Genomic DNA, 9,699 nt, shown 5'->3' on the forward strand with positions numbered 1-9,699 from the left:
CAGTGTGTGGGTAGAGTCCAGTGTGTGGGTAGAGTCCAGTATGTTGGGTAGAGTCCAGTATGTTGGGTAGAGTCCAGTGTGTTGGGTAGAGTCCAGTGTGTTGGGTAGAGTCCAGTCAGTGTGTGGGTAGTCCAGTGTGTTGGGTAGAGTCCAGTGTGTTGGGTAGAGTCCAGTGTGTGGGTAGAGTCCAGTGTGTGGGTAGAGTCCAGTATGTTGGGTAGAGTCCAGTATGTTGGGTAGAGTCCAGTGTGTTGGGTAGAGTCCAGTGTGTTGGGTAGAGTCCAGTCAGTGTGTGGGTAGTCCAGTGTGTTGGGTAGAGTCCAGTGTGTTGGGTAGAGTCCAGTGTGTTGGGTAGAGTCCAGTCAGTGTGTGGGTAGTCCAGTGTGTGGGTAGAGTCCAGTGTGTTGGGTAGAGTCCAGTGTGTTGGTAGAGTCCAGTGTGTTGGGTAGAGTCCAGTCAGTGTGTGGGTAGAGTCCAGTATGTTGGGTAGAGTCCAGTGTGTTGGGTAGAGTCCAGTGTGTTGGGTAGAGTCCAGTCAGTGTGTGGGTAGTCCAGTGTGTTGGGTAGAGTCCAGTGTGTGGGGTAGAGTCCAGTCAGTGTGTGGCTAGTCCAGTGTGTTGGGTAGAGTCCAGTGTGTTGGGTAGAGTCCAGTCAGTGTGTGGGTAGTCCAGTGTGTTGGGTAGAGTCCAGTGTGTGGGTAGAGTCCAGTTTGTGGGTAGAGTCCAGTGTGTGGGTAGAGTCCAGTGTGTGGGTAGAGTCCAGTGTGTGGGTAGAGTCCAGTGTGTGGACTCCAGTGTATAAATTCCCTGTCTTAGGTCAGTTAGGATCACCACTTTATTTTAAGAATGTGAAATGTCAGAATAATAGTAGAGAATTATTTATTTCAGCTTTTATTTCTTTTATCACATTCCCAGTGGGTCAGAAGTTAACATACACTCGATTAGTATTTGGTAGCTTTGTCTTTAAATTGTTTAACTTGGGTCCTTCTGTAGCTCAGTTGGTAGAGCATGGCGCTTGTAACGCCAGGGTAGTGGGTTCGATCCCCGGGACCACCCATATGTAGAATGTATGCACACATGACTGTAAGTTGCTTTGGATAAAAGCGTCTGCTAAATGGCATATATTATTATTATATATTATTATTATAAATGTTTCAGGTAGCCTTCCACAAGCTTCCCACAATAAGTTGGGTGAATTTTGTCCCATTCCTCCTGACAGAGCTGGTGTAACTGAGTCAGGTTTGTAGGCCTCCTTGCTCACACACACCATTTCAGTTCTGCCCACATATTTTCTATGGGATTGAGGTCAGGGCTTTGTGATGGCCACTCCAATACCTTGACTTTTTTGTCCTTAAGCCATTTTTGCCACAACATTGAAAGTATGCTTGGGGTCATTGTCCATTTGGAAGACCCATTTGTGACCAAGCTTTAACTTCCTGACTGATGTCTTGAGATGTTGCTTTAATATATTCACCTAATTTTACCTCCTCACGATGCCATCTATTTTGTGAAGTGCACCAGTCCCTCCTGCAGCAAAGCAGCCCCACAACATGATGCTGCCACCCCCGTGCTTCACGTTTGGGATGGTGTTCTTCGGCTTGCAAGTTTGCCCCTTTTCCTCCAAACATAACAATGCTCATTATGGCCAAACAGTTCTATTTGTGTTTCATCAGACCAGAGGACATTTCTCCAAAAAGTACGATATTTTATCCCCATGTGTAGCTGCAAACCGTAGTGTGGCTTTTTATGTCGGTTTTGGAGCAGTGGCTTCTTCCTTGCTGAGCGGCCTTTCAGGTTATGTCGATATAGGACTAGTTTTACTGTGGATATAGATACTTTTGTACCTGGTTCCTCCAGCATCTTCGCAAGGTCCTTTGCTGTTGTTCTGGGATTGATTTGCACTTTTCACACCAAAGTATGTTAATCTCTAGGAGACAGAAGACATCTCCTTCCTGAGCGATATGACGGCTGCGTGGTCCCATGGTGTTTATACTTGGGTACTATTGTTTGTACAGATGAACGTGGTACCTTCAGGCGTTTGGAAATTGCTCCCAAGGATGAACCAGACTTTTTTCTGAGGTCTGGTTGATTTCTTTTGATTTTCCCACGATGTCAAGCAAAGAGGCACTGAGTTTGAAGGTAGGCCTTGAAATACATCCACAGGTACACCTCCAATTAACTCAAATGATGTCAATTAGACTATCAGAAGCTTCTAAAGCCATGACATCATTTTTGGGAATTTTCCAAGCTGTTTAAAGGCACAGTCAACTTAGTGTATTGAACTTCTGACCCACTGGAATTGTGATACAGTGAATTATAAGTGAAATAATCTGTCTGTAAACAATTGTTGGAAAAATGACTTGTGTCATGCACAGAGTAGATGTCCGAACTGACTTGCCAAATCTATAGATTGTTAACATGACATTTGTGGAGTGGTTGAAAAATGAGTTTTAATGACTCCAACCTAAGTGTATGTAAACTAGTTAATGACTCCAACCTAAGTGTATGTAAACTAGTTTTAATGACTCAAACCTCAGTGTATGTAAACTAGTTTTAATGACTCAAACCTAAGTGTATGTAAACTAGTTAATGACTCAAACCTAAGTGTATGTAAACTAGTTAATGACTCCAACCTAAGTGTATATAAACTAGTTTTAATGACTCCAACCTAAGTGTATGTAAACTAGTTTTAATGACTCAAACCTCAGTGTATGTAAACTAGTTTTAATGACTCAAACCTAAGTGTATGTAAACTAGTTAATGACTCAAACCTAAGTGTATGTAAACTAGTTAATGACTCCAACCTAAGTGTATATAAACTAGTTTTAATGACTCCAACCTAAGTGTATGTAAACTAGTTAATGACTCCAACCTAAGTGTATATAAACTAGTTTTAATGACTCCAACCTAAGTGTATGTAAACTAGTTAATGACTCAACCTAAGTGTATGTAAACTAGTTAATGACTCCAACCTAAGTGTATGTAAACTAGTTAATGACTCCAACCTAAGTGTATGTAAACTAGTTTTAATGACTCCAACCTAAGTGTATGTAAACTAGTTAATGACTCCAACCTAAGTGTACGTAAACTAGTTAATGACTCCAACCTAAGTGTATATAAACTAGTTTTAATGACTCCAACCTAAGTGTATGTAAACTAGTTAATGACTCAACCTAAGTGTATGTAAACTAGTTAATGACTCAACCTAAGTGTATGTAAACTAGTTTTAATGACTCCAACCTAAGTGTGTGTAAACTAGTTAATGACTCCAACCTAAGTGTATGTAAACTAGTTTTAATGACTCCAACCTAAGTGTATGTAAACTAGTTAATGACTCAACCTAAGTGTATGTAAACTAGTTTTAATGACTCCAACCTAAGTGTATGTAAACTAGTTTTAATGACTCCAACCTAAGTGTATGTAAACTAGTTAATGACTCCAACCTAAGTGTATGTAAACTAGTTTTAATGACTCCAACCTAAGTGGATGTAAACTAGTTTTAATGACTCCAACCTAAGTGTATGTAAACTAGTTAATGACTCCAACCTAAGTGTATGTAAACTAGTTTTAATGACTCCAACCTGAGTGTATGTAAACTAGTTTTAATGACTCCAACCTGAGTGTATGTAAACTAGTTTTAATGACTCAACCTAAGTGTATGTAAACTAGTTTTAATGACTCCAACCTGAGTGTATGTAAACTAGTTTTAATGACTCCAACCTAAGTGTTTGTAAACTAGTTTTAATGACTCCAACCCAAGTGTATGTAAACTAGTTAATGACTCCAACCCAAGTGTATGTAAACTAGTTAATGACTCCAACCCAAGTGTATGTAAACTAGTTAATGACTCCAACCTAAGTGTATGTAAACTAGTTAATGACTCCAACCCAAGTGTATGTAAACTAGTTAATGACTCCAACCTTAGTGTATGTAAACTAGTTAATGACTCCAACCCAAGTGTATGTAAACTAGTTAATGACTCAACCCAAGTGTATGTAAACTAGTTTTAATGACTCCAACCCAAGTGTATGTAAACTAGTTTTAATGACTCCAACCTAAGTGTATGTAAACTAGTTTTAATGACTCCAACCTAAGTGTATGTAAACTAGTTAATGACTCCAACCCAAGTGTATGTAAACTAGTTTTAATGACTCCAACCCAAGTGTATGTGAACTAGTTTTAATGACTCCAACCTAAGTGTATGTAAACTAGTTTTAATGACTCCAACCTAAGTGTATGTAAACTAGTTAATGACTCAACCCAAGTGTATGTAAACTAGTTTTAATGACTCCAACCCAAGTGTATGTAAACTTTTTACGACATCAACTGTATCTAATGAAGATAATTCTTTATTTGTATTTAGATTTTAATCTTCGTAACACTAATTCCTCTTCTATACTTTCTGAAGGCACTTAGAGTCGTAAAGAGAAATCTCCTAAGGGACTACAGGAAATACTAATTATAAACCATTTGATTTTTTTTTATGGAGACTGGAGAGGAAACTGCTTTAGGAAGCTGCACATGCATACGTGTGCTATCGTGTGTGTAGGTGTGTGTGTATTGAGGGAGTCCACCCTGGCTGAATCGTGTGTGGCTGAAGACACAGATCCCTCAGCCAATAAGCATTGAGATAGAATCCCTATCTCTCCCGTAGTAGCAGCAACAACATCATCACATCTAGCAACCAGCCCTCACTTCACAGCCAATAGCGGGGCTTGCCTGGACAGCCCAGGAGCACCTCCTGGAAATTAATTTTCATAGAAATCCCCCTTGTGTGTCTCTCTCTCTCTGTGTGTGTGTGTGTGTGTGTGTGTGTGTGTGTGTGTGTGTGTGTGTGTGTGTGTGTGTGTGTGTGTGTGTGTGTGTGTGTGTGTGTGTGTGTTGTGTGTGTTTATTTATTTATTTAATTGGATCCCCATTTAGCTTAAGCAGAAGAAGCAACTTCTCTTCCTGGGGTCCACAAAAGAAACACAAAACATGAATAGTAACAAAACACAAGTTCTGTTTATACCTGGTTCGAACTTGCATTTCTAGACAGGTGTAGACAATCTAGAGACACATTGTGTTTTCACTGTGATCAGATCCACCTTCAGAGGAAGTCAGACTCATTGTCTGGATATCTTACAAGTGTAGAAACCATTTGAATCATCGTTATTCCACCCTCATTGACAGGTTACTGAATACATTTTGAAAGAAGAGCTGTGAAATAATTTACGTAAAGGAATGGACCAGGAAGTGATGATGCAGAAACATTGGACGGATAACAGACACATTTCTGGAAATGTGATCAGGACTAGGGACCTATGTTAGCACCAAGTGTCAGGACTAGGGACCTATGTTAGCACCAAGTGTCAGGACTAGGGACCTATGTCAGCACCAAGTGTCAGGACTAGGGACCTATGTCAGCACCAAGTGTCAGGACTAGGGACCTATGTCAGCACCAAGTGTCAGGACTAGGGACCTATGTCAGCACCAAGTGTCAGGACTAGGGACCTATGTCAGCACCAAGTGTCAGGACTAGGGACCTATGTCAGCACCAAGTGTCAGGACTAGGGACCTATGTTAGGACCAAGTGTCAGGACTAGGGACCTATGTTAGCACCAAGTGTCAGGACTAGGGACCTATGTTAGCACCAAGTGTCAGGACTAGGGACCTATGTCAGCACCAAGTGTCAGGACTAGGGACCTATGTTAGCACCAAGTGTCAGGACTAGGGACCTATGTTAGCACCAAGTGTCAGGACTAGGGACCTATGTTAGCACCAAGTGTCAGTACTAGGGACCTATGTTAGCACCAAGTGTCATGGCAGAATCAGAATTATTTAGGTAACATTTATAAATAAAATGTTTTATTTATTTTATTATTATTTTATTTTTTACTAAGGACCTATCGACAATACACCTGAGATATGGCTCTTACTACACCTGAGATATGTGGTTCTTACTACACCTGAGATATTACACCTGAGATATGTGGTTCTTACTACACCTGAGATATGTGGTTCTTACTACACCTGAGATATTACACCTGAGATATGTGGTTCTTACTACACCTGAGATATGTGGTTCTTACTACACCTGAGATATGTGGTTCTTACTACACCTGAGATATATGGTTCATACTACACCTGATATATATGGTTCTTACTACACCTGAGATATATGGTTCATACTACACCTGATATATATGGTTCTTACTACACCTGAGATATGTGGTTATTACCACACCTGAGATATGTGGTTCATACTACACCTGAGATATGTGGCTCTTACTACACCTGAGATATGTGGTTCATACTACACCCGAGATATGTGGTTCATACTACACCCGAGATATCAAATGAAATCAAATTTATTTATAAAGCCCTTCGTACATCAGCTGATATCTCAAAGTGCTGTACAGAAACCCAGCCTAAAACCCCAAACAGCAAGCAATGCAGGTGTAGAAGCATGGTGGCTAGGAAAAACTCCCTAGAAAGGCCAAAACCTAGGAAGAAACCTAGAGAGGAACCAGGCTATGTGGGGTGGCCAGTCCTCTTCTGGCTGTGCCGGGTGGATAACTGTCATGGCCAAGATGTTCAAATGTTCATAAATGACCAGCATGGTCGAATAATAATAAGGCAGAACAGTTGAAACTGGAGCAGCAGCACAGTCAGGTGGACTGGGGACAGCAAGGAGTCATCATATCAGGTAGTCCTGGGGCACGGTCCTAGGGCTCAGGTCCTCCGAGAGAGAGAAAGAAAGAAAGAGAGAATTAGAGAGAGCATATGTGGGGTGGCCAGTCCTCTTCTAGCTGTGCCGGGTAGAGATTATAACAGAACATGGCCAAGATGTTCAAATGTTCATAAATGACCAGCATGGTCGAATAATAGTAAGGCAAAACAGTTGAAACTGGAGCAGCAGCATGGCCAGGTGGACTGGGGACAGCAAGGAGTCATCATGTCAGGTAGTCCTGGGGCATGGTCCTAGGGCTCAGGTCCTCAGAGAGAGAGAAAGAGATAAGGAGAGAATTAGAGAACACACACTTAGATTCACGCAGGACACCGAATAGGACAGGAGAAGTACTCCAGATATAACAAACTGACCCTAGCCCCCGACACATAAACTACTGCAGCATAAATACTGGAGGCTGAGACAGGAGGGGTCAGGAGACACTGTGGCCCCATCCGAGGACACCCCCGGACAGGGCCAAACAGGAAGGATATAACCCCACCCACTTTGCCAAAGCACAGCCCCCACACCACTAGAGGGATATCTTCAACCACCAACTTACCATCCTGATATGTGGTTCTTCCTATACCTGAGATATGTGGTTCATACTATACCTGAGATATATGGTTCATACTACACCTGAGATATGTGGTTCATACTACACCTGAGATATGTGGTTCTAACTACACCTGACATTTGTGGTTCTAACTACACCTGACATTTGTGGTTGTTACAACACCTGAGATATGTGGTTGGTACTACACCTGAGATATGTGGTTGTTACTACACCTGAGATATGTGGTTGTTACTACACCTGAGATATGTGGTTGTTACTACACCTGAGATATGTGGTTGTTACTACACCTGAGATATGTGGTTCTTACTACACCTGAGATATGTGGTTCTTACTACACCTGAGATATATGGTTGTTACTACACCTGAGATATGTGGTTCATACTACACCTGAGATATGTGGTTCATACTACACCTGAGATATACACCTGTGGTTGTTACTACACCTGAGATATGTGGTTCTTACTACACCTGAGATATGTGGTTGTTACTACACCTGAGATATATGGTTGTTACTACACCTGAGATATGTGGTTCTTACTACACCTGAGATATGTGGTTGTTACTACACCTGAGATATATGGTTGTTACTACACCTGAGATATGTGGTTGTTACAACACCTGAGATATGTGAGATTGGTACTACACCCTGAGATATGTGGTTGGTACTACACCTGAGATATGTGGTTCTTACTACACCTGAGATATATGGTTGTTACTACACCTGAGATATATATGGTTGTTACTACACCTGAGATATGTGGTTCATACTACACCTGAGATATGTGGTTCATACTACACCTGAGATATATGGTTGTTACTACACCTGAGATATGTGGTTGTTACTACACCTGAGATATGTGGTTGTTACAACACCTGAGATATGTGGTTGGTACTACACCTGAGATATGTGGTTGTTACTACACCTGAGATATGTGGTTGTTACTACACCTGAGATATGTGGTTGTTACTACACCTGAGATATGTGGTTGTTACTACACCTGAGATATATGGTTGTTACTACACCTGAGATATGTGGTTGTTACTACACCTGAGATATGTGGTTGTTACTACACCTGAGATATGTGGTTGTTACTACACCTGAGAGACACCTGACAGACAGACAGACAGACAGACAGACAGACAGACAGACAGACAGACAGACAGACAGACAGACAGACAGACAGACAGACAGACAGACAGACAGACAGACAGACAGACAGACAGAGACATTCAGACAGACAGAGACATTCAGACAGACAGACAGACAGACAAGCAGACAGACAGAGACATTCAGACAGACAGACAGACAGACAGACAGACAGACAGACAGACAGACAGACAGACAGACAGACAGACAGACAGAGACATTCAGACAGACAGACAGAGACATTCAGACAGACAGACAGACAGACAGAGGCATTCAGACAGACAGACAGACAGACAGACAGACAGACAGACAGACAGACAGACAGACAGACAGACAGGCAGGGAGACAGACAGGCAGGGAGACAGAGACAGCCAGACAGGCAGGGAGTCAGACAGAGACAGACAGGCAGGGAGAAGACAGACAGGCAGGGAGCCAGACAGACACAGACAGGTAGGTAGGTAGGTAGACAGACACAGCAGAGACTGCCAGACATGGAGACAGAGATAAACTGACAGACAGACAGACAGACAGACAGACAGACAGACAGACAGACAGACAGACAGACAGACAGACAGACAGACAGACAGACAGACAGACAGACAGAGACATTCAGACAGACAGACAGACAGAGACATTCAGACAGACAGACAGACAGACAGAGACATTCAGACAGACAGACAGACAAGCAGACAGACAGAGACATTCAGACAGACAGACAGACAGAGGCATTCAGACAGACAGACAGACAGACAGACAGACAGACAGACAGACAGACAGACAGACAGACAGACAGACAGACAGAGACATTCAGACAGACAGACAGACAGAGACATTCAGACAGACAGACAGACAGACAGAGACATTCAGACAGACAGACAGACAAGCAGACAGACAGAGACATTCAGACAGACAGACAGACAGAGGCATTCAGACAGACAGACAGACAGACAGACAGACAGACAGACAGACAGACAGAGACAGACAGAGCCAGCCAGCCAGCCAGCCAGCCAGCCAGCCAGACAGACAGACAGACAAGCAGACAGACAGAGACATTCAGACAGACAGACAGTGACAGAAAGGCAGGGAGACAAGCGAGCACATCGTCAGCTCCCTTCGCCTCCTTCCCTCCCTTCATTCAAAATGACCCAGGTGGAGAATCACACGAGGTGGTGATGGCTGCCTGAATGTCTGTCTAGCTGACTGTCTGTCTCTGTCTACCTGTCTGTCTGTCTACCTGTCTGTCTCTGTCTACCTGTCTGTCTGTCTA

The 9,699-nt window shown here is 42.6% G+C and overlaps 2 long non-coding RNA genes across 2 annotated transcripts; both read right to left on the minus strand.

Annotated features, from left to right (window-relative positions):
* Nucleotides 1-2,831: 2,831 nt before the first annotated feature.
* LOC127913045 (uncharacterized) lies at nt 2,832-4,221 on the minus strand. The gene is made up of 4 exons (XR_008084439.1): nt 4,055-4,221; nt 3,375-3,545; nt 2,939-3,072; nt 2,832-2,871 (listed from the first exon to the last, which is right to left on the minus strand). It is a non-coding gene; the product is annotated as an uncharacterized LOC127913045 (long non-coding RNA).
* A 1,074-nt stretch (nt 4,222-5,295) lies between these two features.
* On the minus strand, nt 5,296-5,796 carry LOC127913046 (uncharacterized). The gene is made up of 3 exons (XR_008084440.1): nt 5,685-5,796; nt 5,589-5,652; nt 5,296-5,364 (listed from the first exon to the last, which is right to left on the minus strand). It is a non-coding gene; the product is annotated as an uncharacterized LOC127913046 (long non-coding RNA).
* Nucleotides 5,797-9,699: the final 3,903 nt, after the last annotated feature.

The sequence above is a fragment of the Oncorhynchus keta genome, chromosome 28 (genome assembly GCF_023373465.1).
Source record: "Oncorhynchus keta strain PuntledgeMale-10-30-2019 chromosome 28, Oket_V2, whole genome shotgun sequence".
Lineage (NCBI taxonomy): Eukaryota > Metazoa > Chordata > Actinopteri > Salmoniformes > Salmonidae > Oncorhynchus > Oncorhynchus keta.